This window comes from Rattus rattus, chromosome 15 (genome assembly GCF_011064425.1).
Source record: "Rattus rattus isolate New Zealand chromosome 15, Rrattus_CSIRO_v1, whole genome shotgun sequence".
NCBI lineage: Eukaryota > Metazoa > Chordata > Mammalia > Rodentia > Muridae > Rattus > Rattus rattus.
In genome coordinates, this window is record NC_046168.1 from 30287216 (window position 1) to 30308142 (window position 20927).

The 20927-nt window shown below is 44.5% G+C and overlaps 1 long non-coding RNA gene across 1 annotated transcript; it reads right to left on the minus strand.

The window, feature by feature from the left end:
- Window positions 1-11687: 11687 nt before the first annotated feature.
- LOC116884593 lies at window positions 11688-18805 on the minus strand. The gene is made up of 3 exons (XR_004385885.1): window positions 18662-18805; window positions 14456-14610; window positions 11688-11769 (listed from the first exon to the last, which is right to left on the minus strand). It is a non-coding gene; the product is annotated as an uncharacterized LOC116884593 (long non-coding RNA).
- Between the last annotated feature and the right edge of the window lie 2122 nt (window positions 18806-20927).

Below are 20927 nucleotides of genomic sequence, written 5' to 3' on the forward strand. Positions count from 1 at the left end.
GTTCATCCAAACCCTCTCATTTCTCAGTGTGCTTTTTCACTCGGATTCCTGTATGATTATTGAACATTATTCTGTAGGCCTTGGCTTTTACTTTATGATCTACAAATCCTGTCCAGAGAGTTCTCCCAACCTTTGAGTTTTAATACAGCATATTCCCCAATATGCCAAATGCTAATATATTGATGGAGACTGCCTGTCTGTATAGAAACCCCCTTTTATGTAGAAGGTTCCATCTGAGACTTACCACATCCAAAACCAAACTCATTGTTTGTCCTGCAAAACTGTCTCCCAGTAAGTGCACCCCCTCCATTAGTCCCTGGTCCAGCTTTGCCCAGTGCCCTGTGTCCTCGGTTCTCCTCAGTCTTGTCCACTACCCATGTTTTCCATTTTGTCCCTCCTACACTCATCCCTTTCTCCTCTGTCTACTCTGGACTCTTTAAACCCCTTGTGCCTGATTCTTCCTTTATCATAAGGCCTTTGCATACATCGAGAATATTTCCCCCTGTTCCCTTCAACTAGTCAATGACAATTGCTTCCTACAATCTCAGCTGGATTGATTAGTGCCTAACAGCTCTGTTAATTTCTGTAATTAAATCAAATATCCTTATCCATTTCATGGAGCCTGCCCTTCTGGGCTTCTTTTTAATGGCAGCCAGAATGTTAGTGTGTGTGTGTGTGTGTGTGTGTGTGTGTGTGTGTGTGTGTGTGTGTGTGTGTGTGTGTGTGTGTGTGTGTCTGGTTATAGGATTGTATATCTGTCATCTATTTATAGCACATGGTATAGATACTCAGTAATTTTCATTGAATAAATAAATTATGAAATACACAAAATGTTATTATTCCTAAAGGAGAAGCCTCCCAGGAGACAGTCACACTGGTGACTGGGAATCCACTGGCATTCCAGGTCACTGATTGTAATACATTTTAGCTCTTCCTTTGTATGGAAACAGTTAAAAAGTAGGTAAGGGAGAGAGACTGATAGGGATCAAAATATCAACTTAATTACTAATCAGGCTAAAATGGGGAGCCATGCTTCACTGATGGCTGCAAGGGCGTTTCCTGATGTTTCCCTAAGATCTGAATTTTGTCAGACTCACCTGTGCAGGGGTGGATCATGGCCAATGGAACTTTGCTGCATGGAGTAGCAAAGATGTGCAGACCAAGGAAACTTTACAGAAGGTTGAGAAACCAGAGAGAGGCTGGGTAAAGTGTGCCTGGAATGTTCTCCTAGAGGCACACCCCACTCTGGGAGGTAGTCCTGAGGATGAAGTAGGCACCAGGACGGGTCACTGATGTCCTTTTGGCAGAAGTCTTGCAGGAGGAAACTTCTCAGAAAGCCAGGAGAATGGAGACTCCCGAAACAATGCTAAAGTACAAAGAATGTGTCATATTAGTGTGGTTTTATTTAGAGAAACAAGTTTGGTTGTTTAAGAAAGGAAGTCAGCATCCGTTATTTTCCCTGGCCGTGGAATTAATGAATTCTCTTTACTGCTTTCTTTTACTTCGTCAGCTATGATTTAATTAGTTGTCGTTACAAAATAATATTTTACTTTTATTGATATAATTCTTTCATAATATAAATGTATTATACCTAAATGCATACATTGTTAATTACCTAAAATTTTCTTTTTCATGAAGTATCTGATCGTATTCTCCTATACTGGTGCAAAGTACTTGACTCATTATACAGCATTTAAAATTAAGCTGTCTGTACAAATCAGGAATGCTTTCTACTGCAAGCAACAGAATATCCAGCTAGTATTCAGTATTCTTACACATACTCTCTATCTATCTATCTATCTATCTATCTATCTATCTAGCTAGCTAGCTAGCTAGCTAGCTAGTGTGTGTGTGTTATCACATTGGAAGTCAAAATATATATTTTATAGTTACACAACCAAGTTGCCAAGCATCCAACGAAAGTGCCCCTCCTGCCCCCATTTCTGACTGCATGGCTCAGGCTGCTCTTGGATCCCTGGTCCTTGCACATCTGCCTCCTGAGTGGTAGGATTTCCAACACGAGCCAGACTGCTAGGCGTCCTCCTGCTCTGCTCCCCACTTCAGATGCTCTGGCTGACTCTGTACTCCTAGGCTTGTTGTCTCAAGTTTGCAAAATGACCCCAGCTGAAGTCATCCAATCATAATCAAGGCAGTTAGAGAGGAAAGACCTACACTGACAGGCTTTCTCCTTTCACTGTCGTTTATCTGGAAAAAGCCTCTCTCCAGCTCTCCAGCAGGCTTAGCAATCAGACATCATCTCTGGTGACCTCTGACCCCAAGGATGGCCAGGGGACAGGTACATGCAGTTACAGCAAGTTGATACTTAAGAGTAAACCACTTGGGTGGGTGTACTGCAGCACCAAATGAAGTTAGAGACCTCCAGCAAAGGAGAAAATGTGTGGTGAATATTGTCTGAATAATTAATGTCTCCCCTGGTGTGTGTGTGTGTGTGTGTGTGTGTGTGTGTGTGTGTGTGTGTGTGTGTGTGTGTACGGGAGGGGTGTTAGAGAGGAAGAACAGAGCACATGGCCACCATACATGGGATACTCAGGCACAAGGATTGCTTCATGTGCTTCATGACAGAGAGGCATCAGGGAGTGAAATGGGGGGGGTACCCCTGAAGGAAGGGTCTAGAGTTCCCGGATGGACAATATGGAGTTCATTCATGGGGAAGAGAAGCCACACAGTCCATTAGCAGAATAAGGACATGCAGAGAGAAGCAGATTCAGTTAAGGCAGGGAGAACAACTGGCAATCACTACAGTGCCCATAGCTGTAGCCAATGTCAGTAAGGAAGGACTGTGAAAGGTAGCTGTGAGGCCTGGTAAACCCTGGAAGGGGTGCTTTAACAGTAGGAGCAGTAGTGAAGAGCATAGGTCCCCATAAGCCGATTCAGACACATTTAGTTCAATGGCCCCCGCTCTGACTACGAACTCTATTGAATAAAAGAGTTAATTTTAAATAATGAAGAGAACCATCTGGGGTTGCAGCAATAGTCATTTTTAAAGTCTCAAGTCTTTGGTCTTCTCTCCCTAGTTACTTATGGCCTGGTCTCACAAATGGGCTGCAGGCATTCTAGAAAGTGAAAAGCATTGTTCTTTTCTTCTGATACTACAGCCTGCAGGTGTTGGCATTTTCCACCTGCATGAAGGCATTTCACATAGGGCTTAGAGGAGGGTAGAGGCTTTCCCATCTTCTCCGGGCAGCAGAATGGATCAGGCTAGGAGTGAAAGCTTGTTGGGAGGCAGAAAGCTTCCCAGCTCTTTCCCCCTTATCTGGATGTTGCCTCTGAAAAGACACAAGAAAATATAGGCCTTTTAATCACAGATGATAATAGCAGCCAATGCCCAAGGAGGTTCAACCACCCTTCCCCGAAAACCCAGCCTTCCTTCACTGCTAGTTGATGATGTGATGTGCAGCCAAGAGTAGTCCTAATGCAAGAACATGGTGTTCCTCCTGGAGAATTCATTCCTAGGCTTCAGGGGACTGGAACCAAGAGACCACTCCTCAGAGACACGCTTCCTGGGATGGTTAGCTTTGTCAATTTGCCACAACTTAGAATCTTTGCTCAACGAGAGATGTACATTGAGTTAGCTTGTGGGCATGTCTAAGGGATACTATCTTAAGTTAATGGATGTGGGGAGAAGCAGCCCACTGTGGGCAGCACCATTCCCTAGGTGGGGGTGGGTGGGTCCTGAACTGTAAGGGAGTGGGATAATGGAGCTAAGCACAAGCAGGTAAGTAAGCATGCATGCATTCTGGCTTTTTTCTTTCTGCTTTTGACTGTAGATGTAGTATGACTAACTGTTTGAAGTTCCTGCCTTGACATTGCCACAATGATGGACTATAATCTAGATTTGTAAGATAAAAGAAGCTCCTTCCTTCCTCCCCTAGCTGCTTTTTGCCAAGTTCTCTCACAGCAACAGAAACAAAACTAGAACACCATCTGAATCCACAGTAAATTAGTTGCAGGTAAATCTTTGCTTGATACAGGGTACTGGGTAAATCCTGGAATCTCAGACAAGGTAACTGCTGTCACCTTACTGTAACTCCACACCACTCACCCTCTTAGTGACCTGGGGATTTCCCAGGCTTTCCATCTGGGAAATAGTGATCCCCTGTAGGTATGTTTTGAAAGCCCAGTAAGGTTGTGCTGATAAAGTATTTAAACTCAATGCTTGGTTCAGGGCTGGCACTCAATAAATGTTAAGCACCGTATCTTTTACAGATGAGGAACCATTCATCCATAAAGAGTATCCCATGGACCCAGGGTCACCCAGACAAATGCTGTGCACGCTCATTGTCATGGACACATCCTTTCGGCGTAGGATGCCAACGAGTCAGCAAATATTTATTAAGTGGCCATGAGCTGCAGGGTTCTGAGATAACATACCAAATTTATGCTCAAGGATGGCATACTTCCTGCCTTAATGGAATTCACTGCCTGACAAGCGTGTCTAGCTTTTCAAGGCCAGCCCAGCTGCACATAAGAGCTAGCCTCGCAATAGAAGAGACAGCTGCCGCCTCTGTGCCATGGTGTGAATGTGCTAGGAAGTCTGCTCACAGTGGGCATTGCCAGGAAGCAGGGATTCAGCTCAATCCAATGGCTTTGTGTTTGCTCTGGAGTTTGTCTTCCTAGAGAATGGATTCAGCCCAGCTCCCCTTCCCCACCATCTTTCCTTGCAGTTCCAGTATAGATAAGGCAGTCTCTCCATAAGCCTTTATCTAATGCCTATGCTGTCCCCAACCAGAGCCTGACTGAGGAGTGTAACTTTTCTTCACGTCACCTAATAATCTTTTAAAATGCAAATACCTGCAACTGGAGCGATGGTGCAGTGGTGAGGGGCACCTGCTGCTACTGCACCAGGACCTGGGTTCAGTTCCCAGCACACATATGGCACCTCATAAGTGAGCATGAATTCAGAAATTCTAGCTCCAGGAGATCCAATGTACGTACATACATGCATGCAGACACTCATACTCATAAATAAAAGTATCTCCAGGAAAGGAAAAGGCTGGTTCCAATGAAATGGGTATATTTCTACTAAATTTATACGAATATATAAATGTATGTATCCTCTAAGTTTTCTTAAGGAGAATGGGTAAGGCCTATCCCAGGCATTTGCCTAGTCCTCAGGACAAAATACATTAGTGTGGAACTAAAGGAAGAAGAGACACTGAAAGGTCCAGGGATTCTGCTCTGCAATTAGCATCCCCCCCCCCTCTCTCTGTCTGTCTCCATCCTCTTCTCTGTATGCTTGTCATTGAGCATTGGCCCGAGGCTTCATACCACATAAGCTGAGGGGCAAAGTGGAACCCAGACTTTATGGAAGGTCAGGCAGGTACCTTCTGTCTGAGTAAGGTTCAGGAGAGTCCCCCTTCTATAATGGCAGCTAGGTAAGGAAGCCAGTCTAAGATGAGTTAGAGAAGACAGGGCTACCTGTGAGTGATCTCAGAGACAGAGTACTTCCTGGGATCTTCAGTCTAACGACACCGGAACATGACATTATGATGCTTCCTAAGGCACATGTCCCCTTCAACACTTCCCCAGGAGTTACCAAGCCCTGGATGTGTGACCCCAACATTCTCACTCTCAACCATGATCAGGGTATTTTCATTAAGTTCTCTGTCCCAGTTTGTTTTCACTGTCAACTTGACTCAATCTGTATCACTGGGAAGAGGGAACCTCAACTACAGAATTGCCTAATTCCAGTTGGCTTAGGGCAAGTCTGTGGAGCATTGTTTTCATTGCTTATTGATGTAGAAGGGCATAGCCCACTGTGGGCAGTACCATCACTAAGCAGGCGGTCCTGTGCTATATAAGAGAGCCTACTGTGTGCAGTAGCATCCTAAGCAGGTGGTCCTGTGCTATATAAGAGAGCCTACTGTGTGCAGTAGCATCCTAAGCTGGTGGTCCTGTCCTATATAAGAGAACTAGCTGATCGTAGGCCAGAGGTGAGTCAGTCAACAATATTCGTACATAATTCCTGCCTCTACATTCCTGTCTTTAATCCCTGCCCTGACTTCCCTTGTGGTAGACTATGTCTCCTCCCAAGTTGCTTTTGGTCATGGTGTTTATCACAGGAACGGAAATACAAACTAATACATTCTCTGAGAAGTTTGGTTTGAAGGTTTCATTCCCCTGAAGAAAGTGTGGTTTTAAGTACCTTCTTTTACATACTTTAAAGAATTCTTTCTCATGGATGTGCTTTTTTATGGTGTGGGTTTGTTAGAAGGTAAGTGAGATTTATTACCACTGTAACATAAAATAGATGCTTATAAGGTGTTTTCAAAGAGTCGGGACTAAAGAAGGAAGCCCCACCCCGAATAAGGATCACATCATCCAGGAACCCAGGCACCACAGTGAATAAAAAGATGATGCGAGCTCCAGCATTCACCTCTCTCTGGTTTCTGACTCTGGACCCTATATAAACAGCCTCCATACATTTCAGCTGCTATGCTTCCCCACAGTGATGGACTCTTCCCTCAAATGTTGATCCACAACATGCTGTGCTTTCCTAATGTTGCTTTTGTAGCAACCACGAGGAACGCCACTAATACAGCAAGATTTGTTGAGGCCAAGGGAGCAGCCTGGTTGATGATCCATCCTATGATGTGGAAACCAACTAGGTGACATCAAACGCCTACCAGGTGCCATGTATGTGAATTTCACTAAAGGGCAGCTCAGCAAACAAACTGCCTACAGGAACCAAGACACAGTGGAGACATAGGCAAAGCACCTGCTCCCACCTTTGGGGAAGCAATCACCTGGTTGGCCGCAGAAAACTGAAACATGCCAGCCCTCGCTGTCAATGGCTATGCCGTGGCTGGAAACATGCATTTCTGCTGAGCATGGCTCCAGGTTGCCAAGAGTCTGCACCTGACAAGCAACCAGCAGGAAGGCTTTCTGATTGGCAGTGGGGGGCGGGGGAGCAGTCTGTGTTTAGAACAGGACCCGGTCTAGTCAGTCCTTTGAGAGTGGAGACCTAGTATCTGATGCTCCTGCCAGTGAAAGACAGGAGAGATCAAGTCCTGGTTGAGCAGCCTCCTCTGTGGGGTTCCACCATTCTGATAATGCAATGCCTCCGCCTGCATTGGCTCTGGACACGACTGCATTGAGAAAAATGGGCACAATAAACTAAGCATGCAGACCTGGGGAGAGAGTTTGGTCGGCAGAACGCTTGGTATGCAAGTACAAATTTGATCCCCAGAATCCACATGGAAGGCATGGTGATATGCACTCACAGTCCTGTGGCCGAAGAGGTGGGGACAGGTGAGTCTCCCTGGAGCTCAGCAGCCAGGCAGCCTAGCTCCAAGCCAATGAGAGACCCCGTCTCAAAAGGAAAGGAAAAACACATGAAAAGGGGAAAGAAAAAAAAATTAAAACAAAAAGCAAATAGAAGGTGGATAGCACCAGATTAGCAATGTCTGAATTTGTCTTCTGACCTCTGTACACATGCACATGCACAGACATGCACTTATGTGCACGCGCGCACACACACACACACACACACACACACACACGTGCATGTTGTGCACCCACATACACATATGCACACACTCACATGCACACCAAAATACCTGAACAGATTAAACAAATGAAAAGACTAAAGGAAAAGAAACACACATGCTGCTAAGGAAGAGTCTTCCCCAGATAAGCAACGCTATGTCCTGGAGATATAACCCATGAAAACAGAAGATATCTGTGATACACGACTCAAATAAGTCAATATGTGGCATTAGCCAGAAGAGCTGCTGAATGTTCTAAGGAACTCAAAAATCCCAGTAAACAAACACTTGATGAGCCACCAGTTTGATTTATAGTGTCACAAGAAATAGACACGGGCATTAAAGTTTCCACACTGTGACAATGGGCTAGTCATTCCCATTTAACGTGAGGCAGAAGCCTCCTCCAACCTAATGGTGATCATCAGCGGTAACTCACAATCACAACCATTTATTGAGCATTTACACTGTGCTGGGCATTGCTCCACCACTTCAAAGGCACTCTGTGCCTTCAGTGTAACAGCAAACGCTTACAGAGAACTCTCTACGCGCCAGGCATTGTTCTTCGGGTTTTATAATCATTAACTTACCCCTCACCAAAGCCCCGTGAGTTAAGCATGGCAGCTCCACCTCCCGTGGCTTCTCCTCCTGCAGCTTCAGTTACTTGTGGCAAACCACACTACAGGAATATTAAATAAAAATCCCAGAAATAAGAAGCTCGTCGCTTTTCCACGGTGCTCTGCTTCGGATGGTGAGGAACTTCCTTACCGCTTTGCTTAGCCCCATTAACGATTAAGAGCAGTCGTTCACCCAGTGTAATGATGCAAGGAGGTACCAAGGCACAAATCACGGGACATCATTGTTGCCCCAGTGCTAGGAGGCCGCACTGCAGGAGATACAGAAAAAAGCAGGGGCACAATCCACTGTCTGTACCCCTATATGTAAGGAGGACATCATCACCGTTTTGTAGAATCGAGATGCCGTTAAGTTAAACAGCTTGCTCAAGTCTGTGCACGTGGAACAGTCAACGCAAGGACTGAGCTCTCCACAGCCATGCCCATGCCCTCAGTGATGAGGCCACAGTCATGGTATTCAGGCCCCACCGTGAAATAGGTATTGAAATTGACCTCTTTTGAGGTTTACACCTCAAAAGCATGGAACAAGCATGGAACTGACGGAGGACAGACCTAGAGGGGGACAACAACTGGACTGTAAAAACCAAAAAATTAAAAAATTAAAAATTAAAAAAAATAAATGTAATACACACACACACACACACACACACACACACACACACACACACACAAAACTCAACGACGTTGCAAGGAAGTGACAGAGCCAAATTAGAATCCAGGCCTTTCTAGCACCAATGGGTAGGGACCAGAGATCAATGTCATCTCTAATATCAGTTGTGACTCTTTGACTGTGCGTAAATGATCATGCCTCCTTGTTGAATACCAGGTCAACCTTTATGGTTGACCATGGATGCTATCAAGAGCAACGGTGCTTATGCTCAAGTTCTGGGGGCGCTGATCCTGAATTGTCACTCCAGTACCTAAAGCCACAATATCTTTCCCGTGCTCCCTGTCACATGTAAAGCTTCCCTTTGGATATGAGTGAGAAGGTTAACTCTGTCCTTTCCACAGTCTGTTGCTGTCGATAACCAAGTGCTCTTCGCTCTCTATCCTGTGACACGCACACACTTTGTAATGAGCTTTCTTTCTTTGGCTATCCTGAGCGCATTTCTGCTACCTTTCATTACACAGTTCAGGCTTTGCAAATTTTACATCAATTTTAAATGTGCTAGGAATGAGGCCCTATGCTTAAGGCCCAACACTAATAATGAGTAATAATAATAATAATAATAATAATAATAATAATAATAATAATAATAATATAAAAACCATCTTCAAGGTTCTCAGTAGCAAAACAATTTAAGGAGATGCATTACCTGACTTCACCAACTGGTCATCTTTGAGGAACATCACATGGTGATCTGACCTGGACATAAGCACTATACTGTGCATAGTTTTACTAGCTATACATTGTGTGGCTGATAGCACACAATGTTTCGATATCAGATGCTCAAATCTGTGCATGTAACTCACTACACAATAGCTACAATGTCACTAGGTATAGCTACAATGTCACTAGGTATAGTTGCAATGTCACTACGTACAGCCACAATGTCACTAGGAGGTAGGAGCATTTTCAGTTGCATTATCATGTTATAGGACCACCTTCATCTGTTTGGTCCATGCTTGATCAGAATGTTGCTATAGGGCACATGATGGTACTTAATTTATGTGTGTCTCTCTTGTGTTGTAAAGATAACCGTAGGCTCTTTCCTTAGGGTTTTGTGAGGCTTAAATAAGATGGTGTCTGTGACTCTGGAAGAAAAAATACTTGACAGACGATGCTCTGTATTAGCCAGAGCTGCTGTCTTTCTTTCTCCTCCATCTTACCTTTCCCCTCTTCCTCATCCTTATTACTGTTACCTCTTATTACTATAATTAAAGGCTAGTGTTTGCAGGAAGTTAATTTTGTCTTATGAGTTGATGGTACACTCATTGTACTAAGTATTTCAAGTGGTTTTAATCGGAGTAAGGATTCCTTGGTCTCTTCCGTTTTATCTTCACCAGAGTCTTGGGTAAGTAGCATTGTTCTGCTCAATAAGATCTAAGTAGCCATTCAAGACTTGTGTGATACCTTGGTGGTGTAGGAACCCTAGAACATCCATGAACATGTGATAAGAGATTTGGTGAGAGCATGATTATCACAAAAAAGGAGGAGAGAGAGAGAGAGAGAGAGAGAGAGAGAGAGAGAGAGAGAGAGACAGAGAGAGAGAGAGAGAGAGAGAGAGAGAGAGGAGAGAGAGAGAGAGAGCCAAGAACGGGGGGGTCAAGGGAGCTTCAAACACACAAAGTCATAAAGAATGACTGACTTTGAAGTACAATGCTATAGTCCCATTAACTCATGCAACATAAAAGGTAAGGGCTGAGGAGGTGAAGAATTGTTTGGATCTTAAAGATTTCTAGCTAAAGGTCCATCTGCTATGGGCTTAGTTCTCAAGCTGTGGTGCTGTGCAGAAACAAAACAACTTTCAGGTGGTGGCACTTATTGGAAGGAACAGGTCACCAGAGGATACTTTGAAGAGCATATTGGTACCCTGCCCCTTTCTTCTGCCTCTTTTCTTCTCAGTCGGAGGTCAACGGAATCCTGTCACATGACCTTGCCAGACGCCTTGTACCACCATGAGTTCAAAGCAGTAGGGGCATTAAGCATGCGCAGAAGACTCCGAAACAGTGAGCCAAAATACATTTTCCTCCTTCTTTCATGTATTTATTAAAGAAGGAATTTAGTATTTAGTAGAAGGGAGCTGACTGGTATGGGATGCTGTTGAGTGTGTGGATGACAGCCTGGGTTAGGATCATGGAAGCCTGTGCCAATCTCTGCTCAGCTAAAAACACTGGAGTGCTTAGAAGTTCTGCAGCCTCCTGTCGGATACGCATTCTGCGTCTCTGGCCACCATGTTTGGGCTGTGCAGACTTCGTTTTTCGTCAACCTTCATTAATGTTAGCTGTTTGCTTTATCTGCCAGGGCTCCCAGCTGTGTATTAAACCGCAACCCCATTGTTATGCATCCTGAAAAATGGTCTTCACTATTGTAAGTTGTGGTGAGAGAGGCTTTAATATCTTCTTGATACGATAACACCTGAGAAAAATGCCATTGTCGTATATCAGTGCTGGACTAGTAACAAATGTATGAAACTGAGTCTCCTTTGCTTTGTAAATTAATTGGCTGACATAAAAGACTACCCTATTGGATTCTAAATCGTATGGGTAGCCGGGTCTCTAAGAGGCTGGCTACAAGATAGCTTCTGTTAACAGTGCCCAAAGAAATAGAATTGGAAAACTCCGGAAGGCTTGAATGATGCCAGATGAATAGGATACAATGAGATGTAAAACGGGGAGGGGAGGAGGGAGGAGGGAAAGAGGGGAGGAAGGACAATGTCACTCATGGTCAGATGAGTAACAAATTACTCCAAGGCGTAGTGACTTAAAATGGCAGGTCCTGATCACTGCAGAAATGGCCCAGTGGTTAAGAACATGCACCTCTCTTGCAGAAGATCTGAGTTCAGGTCTCAGCTCCCAAATATGGTGGCTCGTATCCTGTAACACCAGCACCAAGGGATCTGTCTCTTTCTTCTGGCCTCAGAGGGCATCTGTACCTCACGTACACAAACCTACCCTCTCTCACACACCTGTAATTAAAAATAAAATCAATAACAAATATGTTCAGGGCGAAAAGGAAACTAGAACACTACATAGGAGTGACCTTGAAGCAAGTAGCCTGATTCCTTAAACGCTGTTTCTTAGGAACCTGACTTTCTTCACCCTGGTTCTGTTTTCCTCAAACAACCCAAATATGTGTACAATCATTCATAGCTTCAGAGGTTCTGGAATTTGGGAGCAGCTTAGCTAGATGATTTTAGTTGATGTCCCTTGTGCAGTCACAATTGAGATGTCAATATATACTGTAGTTACCAGGAGAAGCTTGGGCTAGGGAGTGTTTTCTTGGCCACACATGCACATATGTGGCTAGCACACTGTCATGTATAACATTTTTTTTTTGGCCAAATATATGTACCAACTTTGATACCAAGATGACCCCACAGAGGCACAAATAATCAAACAGTCATGAGCTGAAGCCATTTTGATTTCTGGATGTGACAGAGAGGAGGGGTGAGTGGCAAAGGAAGAAGAGGATGCAAAAGGTGAGAAAAGAAAATTGCTCATCTGAGAATTTGGTTTTAAAAAGTGACACTGGGTTGAACTTTAGGGACAAAATTAAATCAGGATGGCTGATTGTAGTGGGGAGCTAGTAACGGCCACGCCATTGAATGAGCCAACTCATTTCTCAGCAGCTGTGGACGGTGTGTGCAGGATTCAGGTCGATGGTCTGACTTGCGATACTTCACCTTGGACACATGGCCTTCCTGTAAAATGTGTCTGTCAGGAAAAGATACCAGGCCATATAAGTCAAACTCTTGCTGGAGGCATATTGAGTTATTTGCCAAGAGGAGAGAGACAAAAGCTTGCCCTCATGAGAAGTCCTTTCTACGGCATGGCTCTGCTCACTGATCTTTCTCGCTCAGTCAAGATCTTTGTATCTGTGCATGACTGACACATCAAGGGCCTTCCATCGCCTCACCAAACTCGAACACACTCTCACCTCACAGAAGTACCATGAAGATTTAAGGCCCCTTTGTCTCTTGGTTCAGTGCGGAGTACACATCCTAGGAGAGACTTTGTCCCGCTGTTTATTTGGTGGCCAGGTTCCTTTATCAAATGCTGCTCCTCTCAGAAACTGTATCCTACCAAGCCAAGACTAGAGTTATTTTCTCCTAAGAAGGCAGGTGGGTCTTAGTGCAGACAATACTGAACTGGAGGTGGTCTAGCCCCACTGATGAACTACATCTCCAAATCCTGTCCTCCTTCATATCTAACTAGTGGGTCTTGTCATTATGGGATATGGGAGCTTCCTCTGGCCCTAGAGTTCCTAAAGAATGGAAGGAAGGTGTCTGGCCTCAATCCTAAACCTGTCCACCAGGGCAGGGAGTCCGCGTGCACATGCCCTTCCTTGCTCTTTTGTCTCTATCTTAGCTGGTGCCCCGGCAGGTCCTTTGATGCCACACCTCACTGGGAGTGTGTGAGTGACTTTGTATGGCTTGCCTCTGTTTGTGCAGATGAGCATCCAGTTCCACACACAATGGAAGAATAGCAGCAACACAAATTACAAATGTTAGGATGCATTATGCTTTGATTAAATAAGAAATGTGATCAGCTGAGCCCAAAAACCCAGAACTCGAATTCCGTCAAGAGCAAAGATGAATGAACAGAGCTGCAGTGACATCTGCTGGTCCCTCCCACAGAGTGGCTGGTTTCAATGCCACCAGAAGTCGGCGATGGAAAAAGATACTAACGATGAAGAGTCTGTGTGGAAAATGAATCTTTAAAGCATGCCTTTAGGTAAATACATATTAAGTTTAAGTGTTTTTATTGGCATGGTTGAAATGAGTAAACAAAGCATCACTAGGAGAGAGAACTGAGAATGGCTACGGGAGTTGATCCTAGTGGCAATGCAAGAGCCCAGGCAAGCCAGTGTCGTGTACGGTCACTGATGCTCAACCAGGACCTGACAGGCAAACAGGACCATGGAGGACGGGAGATGCATGTGAAAGAACGAACGACACTCAAAACTCTGAGTCTCAGGCTATTGACGTCCTCTTCATATTTTCCAGAAACTGAGGTTCAGTGACTCACCCTCTGGCCCATGATGTCTTACTTGGTTTCTCTGAAAAGCCTGCCTTCCACTGTGATGCTGCCATACATTAGAAAACATTAAGATGTAATCAGAAATTCCCTAGGGGCCAGGCTTTCTGTGGGATCAATAACCTTGGTCACCCTCTTGGCTTGCATTCGGGCAAATCTTCAATTATCAATGTTCATTGTCCTCTCTGCCAACAACTGGAGTGAGATCTTGCTCTCGGACTCAGCATTCTGAATACGGGATGCCCAAAGCTGCCTCCCCGGAGGCTAAAGAGAAGCCCAGCCAGGCAGCTCCCCACAGCCCCGCCTCTCTCGGCCATCACCTTTTGTGGAAAGGGCAGGGGTTTTGTGACATAACCCCCCCACCAAGCCGTGTCACAAAAGCAGCCATCATCAGGGCCCTGGATAATAAAGACTGTTCTGTTTTCAATAAAACACAAACCACAAGGATTACATATTTTCCCCCTAAGCGTAGCCCTAAACGTTTGCCTTTGGTGGATGGTGCTCACGAAAACAGATTCTAAGGCTGTCCTGACACTGCCACTTAGCACAAAAACTAGTGGACATTGTGTCTTTCAGCAATTATTGAAATTCTTTTTTAAAGTGATCTGTGTGTACCTTAGCTTCTGGGGTCTGATTGACAAAAGATGGCCATTGCGTGGTGAACAAAGGGCCTTTTTGTAGCTGCTTCGTGCTTGGTCTGTGGGACTGCTCATCGTCGGGAGGCCTGGCTGTCGTCGTCTCGCTGTGCTGAAAGCATCCTTACCCCACATCTGAATAAAGGACAAAGAGACTCCTGTCTAGGCAGCCTGCAGAGATGTGCACATCTAACAATAACCATGTATTGTGGGGAAGTATAAGTGTGAACAGACTGCACTTCTCAGAAGCTGAGTGTTCCAGCTATCCAGGTTCCCTTTAATGACTCCGAGGGACAATGCTGCACCCGCAAGTCTGCAGCACATTTGATAACACACCCTGGAGCCAGCACCTGTGGAACTCATTTAACAGACAGTCAAGCTGGGGGTTGGCTCCTAACTTTCTCCTTCCTTCCTTCCTTCCTTCCTTCTTTCCTTCCTTCCTTCCTTCTTTCCTTCTTTCCTTCCTTCCTTCCTTCTTTCCTTCCTTCCTTCTTTCCTTCTTTCCTTCCTTCCTTCCTTCCTTCCTTCTTTCCTCCTTTCCTTCCTTCCTTCCTTCCTTCCTTCCTTCCTTCTTTCCTTCCTTCCTTCTTTCCTTCCTTCCTTCCTTCTTTCCTTCCTTCCTTCCTTCCTTCCTTCTTTCCTTCTTTCCTTCTTTCCTTCCTTCTTTCTTCCTTCCTTCCTTCCTTCCTTCCTTCCTTCCTTCTTCCTTTCCTTCCTTCCTTCCTTCTTTCCTTCTTTCCTTCCTTCCCTTCCCTCCCCTGTCTCCCTCCTCCTTTCCTTGCTCTTTTCTTTTTTATTCCCCTCTCTCCCTCCCTCCCTCCTCTCTCACTCTCTCTCACCCTTCTTTCCTGTCTTTCTGTCCTGTCTTTCTATCTCTGCGTCTTTTTTCCTTCCTTGTATTTTAAACCACAGAGTTACACCCTGGCTACACACCTTACCTCATGGCTCAGGCCTGGTTATGTATCTATGGGTCCTCAATGTTTAAGCAAGTTTTTTTTACAAGTGGGGAGGGAGCGATAAACTAAATGATTTTCATGACAATTTCAATTCACTGAACCAATTCCCGTGAACTAGTTATGCCCTGGATAGTTCTCGGTGGTGAGCGACTTATAGATCCACAGCCAGGTTGATGCATTTCCCCCTCTTGGACCCATCCATCTGGTTCTAACAGCAACATATCCATTATTTCCATAAATAATGCTAAGGGAGGTAGCATTGGGTAGAATCCAGACTCTCTTTTCCTGCATTTCTCCCTAATTACAAGAGGTTGAACACCTTCTCCTCTGTACAACTCTACCATGATATATCTATTTGCAAGAAGAGGAACAGATTTCTAGAAACTTCACCACCTTCTTGTGAACACTGTCATTAGGTCCTTCAGCATCAGTAGGATGTCTTGATGGTCCTGTTGTCTGAAGCCAGCCTATAGCTCAAATCTTTTGCAATGATTAAACAGCTACTATGAATGGAGCAATGTAGGTCAGCAGCTGAATGCTAGCATAGGATTTGTAAAGCCTTGGGTTCGATACTCAAAACACAACATAAAATATAGAACTACTTTGTCATTTCCATCTACACAGACCACAGATCTGGTCACTAAAAGTCCTTTTTGAATATCCTTTTTGTGCTAAGTTCTGGCCCAGCCACATACACCTAACATTGTAATGCTTAATATTTCTGAGGCCAATGGGGTAGAAACACACATCAAGTTGACTAGAGAAAAGGGTGTTATCTGTGCTGTGGCAACACAGAAAGGGGACATTTTAAATGTGTGCCAAGTTCAGGTCAGCAAAGTTTCCAAATGGGGTACACATCAGAGCTAGCCTTTGCAGGGAATAGAATTCATCACATAAGGAAAGAAACCCATAACAGGTATGGGAAGGCAGGCACCATCAGTGAAGACAACCAGGAGAAGACCTGGATAGGTAGACAGCTGTCCTCAAGTGGTTGGAGAGAAAGGTATCTCATGAGTCCAGCCGAGTCATGCCTTGGGAGGCATTTCCATTTATGGGGTTCTGTAAGTTTGACAATCTGTTTTATTTAAGATTTGTGGAACAGCATTTGTATACAGAGGATTGTCCAACATCTTGACTTAGAAGAATTGAGAAGAATCCATCTCTGCTTTCCATATCCAGGACCCGTGAAGAGTCCACTGCACATCAGACTACCGGTCTCTCTGTGTCTCTGTCTAATTCAACCCACATGATAAGCCAGGAAAGGCATCACCCTCCCAAGTTCACAAGTGAGAGAACAGGAACCCTAAGAGCTAATGAGAATTTCCTACGATCAAGTACATGACCACACACACACACACACACACACACACACACACACACACACACACACACAGAGCTGCAAACAGAATACTTCAGGTTTCCTGTGACAATCACACCAGAGGGAAGAGAGAAGGTACGAATATCTGGGGTGACCATAGATCCCATTACCATGCAAGAACAATGACCCTAGAATATCTGGAAATTTCTAATGAGGACAGGAAACTCCTCAGAGATACACTTTGTCCCTCCTGTGCCCTCTTTCTTCTCCATCCCAAAGTCCTCCTTCCTTTTACACACCTTCTCCTCCCCTAAAGAAGCCCCTGCCTCTGGCCCACATAAGCAAGGCTCCCAGCTTCTCTCTGGACCTGCCATTGCCCATGGACTTTGGCATGGTGGCATTTCTTCCCCAAATCCTCCCCTTTCAGGCACTTTCCCAGCAATACAGAGGGAAGCTGAAAGCTACATATTCAGGAAAACACTGGGAGAGAGTATCAGGATTTGTTCCTAACAGTGACATTGTTTTCTAGGTAGAACAGTTCTGACACAGTAGCTGTCCTGAGTTAAAATACTTAAGACAATGCACATGTTTGACCCTGTGAAGGTCAGCCTCCTCCTGACATTCTTCCTCAGGTGATAAGCTCCATTTTTAACTCCCAGTCCTCTCCTCAATGATCTCTTCACCCCAAATGAAGAGGCCAAATAGATGAGCTGTGGCCTCTTGCAAAAGAGTTGGTGTCCCCCAAAAAACAGAAAGCAAAGGATACTCAGGAGTATCTTAAAAGCTCTCTAAGGGGCAGTCTGCTTACAAACAGAATGCTCTATGACATGCTCAACCTGTGGATCAAGACCCCTTTGAGAGTCACTGCCCCTTTTATGTGGGGCTGCACACCAGATAGGCTGTACATAAGATATGTGCATTATGATGCATAGCAGTAGGAAAATTACAATTATGAAGTAGGACGACATAATTTTTATGGTTGGGGGGTCACTGTCCTCAGGCCCTTTAACGGTCATGTCCTCAGAATGTGTGGGGCCCTTCTTTCTCAGAAAGAAGAAAGGGGGTGAAAGGAAGGAGGGAGAGAAAGGGAAGGGATTGAGTAGGGGGCAAAGAAAGATGAACTTAACAGCTAGCTCTCTGTTAGAGCAGAATGCTTCAGGTATGTTACACATATACAAGAAAACTCAAGGCTAAGATGGTTGTAAAAGCTGAATTCAGGTCTGGACACAGGTTGGACACCCCCAGAACTCTATGGATCTAGTTTATGCCCAAATTCCCCAAGTGCGAATGTCTTTTATGTTTGGTTTTGTACACTCAGAGTCCCCTAGGGCAAGGTCACACCCAATGCCAGTCTGTAGAGCCCTATTCTTTCAGACCCTCGGGTGTGTTTGCTCATTGCCTCTTTGGTCTTTGAGTCTTCAGTATTCCTAGAACATTGTATTTCTGAAGCGGTAATCCTTCACATCACAGAGGGAAATAGAAAAGGAAGACGCTGGAGGGAACATAAAGCGAGACAAAGACGAGAGACTTTGTCAGGAGTTTTAAACTTTCTTATTGAGTTAGAAGCGGCCCTGGGGAGAGGGTGTTTTAGATGTTTGGGCCTTCTGGGCTCACTGTTGCCGTGGAGAAGAAAGAGTGTGATGATTTAAAAGTGGTTGGGACACACCAGGGACTCGGGAGAAGGTGACTACCTCACAATTGCTCTTTGATGTGGGCATTAAGGCTATGACTGATATTGTCATCATTTACAGACTCTGCTTCCTTCCGAAAAGCAGGAGAAAATTTGGCCTTTTGACTAGAAAGAGAAAAGTTTCCAGGCTTTTCCTTACAATCCCTTGTCCCATGATTCTCAGCGTTAGACAAAGGGCCCGGGCACTTAAGGGAAGGGATTTCTAATTTATTATCCACTCACCTGTCCTGTGCATTTGGCCAACTCTTCAGCTCACTGACATTATACTGGTAACCGTTCATAGCTTGAGCAGGAAATAAGAGGACTTCTGAGGTAGCAAAGTGGCAAGAACATTTGTGGTTAGGCAAACATTCTAATAGGCAGTCTGCAGGGAATTAATATCAGGATCCACCCTCCAAAGAAACCCCAATCCACAGATGCTCAGGCCTCTGTGTCAAGGTGTTTGCACAGAACCCGCACATGCCTGCAAGATTGCTTTTTAATTGTCTCTAGATTAGTGAATAGCAAATTTGAGGGAAAGGCTGTGTAAATGACTGCTGTTCTGTATTGCTTAAGAGATAAAGACAAAAAAAAAAGAGTAAAGTATGTACATGTGTAGTGCTCTGAATGAAAATGGCCCACACATGCTCATAAGGAGTGACACTATTAGGAGGCGTGGCCTTGCTGGTGTAGGTATGACCTTGCTGGAGGAATTATGTCCCTAGGGTGGGCTTTCAGGTTTCAAGTGCTCAAGCCAGGTTCAGCCTGTTTTCCATCTGATTCGGATGCAGAACTCTCAGCTATCTCTGCAGCACATGTCTGCTTGCCTGTGGCCATGCTCACCGACATGATGGTAATGGACTAACCTCTGACTGTAAGCCCGCTCCAGTTGAAGGCTTTCCTTTAGAAGAGTTGCTTTGGTCATGGTGTCTCTTCACATCAATAGCAACCCAGACTAAAACAACGTAAATGCATACATGGACTATTTATTTATTTTCCTATTGTTTATACATTAGTGTGGATGCAGGTATGTGTGTGTGTGTGTGTGTGTGTGTGTGTGTGAGCAATGAGTGTTTTCTCAACACTCTCCACTTTATTTTCTTGAGACAGAATCTCTTACAATACACAGAGCTCAATGAAGTGGTTAGAGTGGCTGGTCTTAAGCCTTGGGCATCCTCCTGTCTCATTCTTCACCCTCAACAATACATACATGCACAATTGCTCCTGGCTTTTAGTGGGTGTTCTGGAGAACTTGGGGTCTCACACTGGTAAGTCATAAGCACCTTACTGACTATACCATCTCTCCAGATCCAGCTGTAGTTAAGAAAAAGACAGTTTCAATCTGCGGATGTTGCATCCAAGCATGCAAAGCCTGCAGGTACAGAGGGCTGGCTGAATGGAGATTGTAGCACTGAGGTTGAACTGTAAGGATGAAGGGGCAACAATGCTGGGGAAACGGGATGAGACCTAATCTCCCTCAGCTAATAAACAATCCACAGAACCTATGTGGTAGTTTTCCTTCTGTCTCACTTCTACTATAAATACTAAAAGTCAATGAAAGGGGTGGTACAAAATGGTTGCCGGTTTTATGAACATCAATAGGGTCATTGTCAATGGCTACCTAGCTTAGCACTTGGTCACCTATGAGATACTTTCTATATCTTCTGTTGCATTTCCTCAAAACTCAAATGTTGAAATCCTTCAACCTAAGTGCCTCAGAGTATGACTGTACAGTTTTGGTCTGTATTTGAGGGCTCCCCATCCACAGCCAAAAAGTATTTAGTGGACAAAAGCATCCACATGAACATGTGCAGGCCTTTCTTCTTGTCATTATTCCCCAATAATTGGTATAGTAGCTCTATAGGTGGGAATATGCATGAAGTATGAGAATATTCTGCCACTTTATAGGATCTATATATCTGCACATTTTGATATCTGTGGGACATACTGAATCAAATCTCCTTTGATATTAGAAGAATAACTATATTTGAAAATAAATCCTTGAAAGATATAGTTGAATTAAAAGGAATATTTTTTGATGTAGCTAAGGAGATGGTTTGATGAATCAAATACTTGGTGTGTGAGCATGGTAACCTGAGTTCAGAGTCCTAGCACTCAAGTCAGGCATGGAAGGGTGTGCTATAATCCCAGCACTAATGGTGAAGACTCCAGGATTCCAAGAGCTTGTCAAATTAGTGACCTACAAGTTCAATAAAAGACCCTGTCACAAAATTTGAAGTAGAAAAAGATGGGCAAAGACTCTAAAATGGGTCTCTGAACTATACATATGCACACACACACACACACACACACACACACACACACACACACACAAGCGTGCGCACTATTATTGCAGTGAGCAAGTGCTAATCCAATATGACAGATGCCCTTTAGGGAATAAAGCAGCTCATAGCCATACACAGAGGGAAGACCATGTGAAGAAACAGGGAATGGGGGACCATCTATTTACAAGCCAAGAGAAGAGTCCTCAGAAGAAAGCAACCCTGCT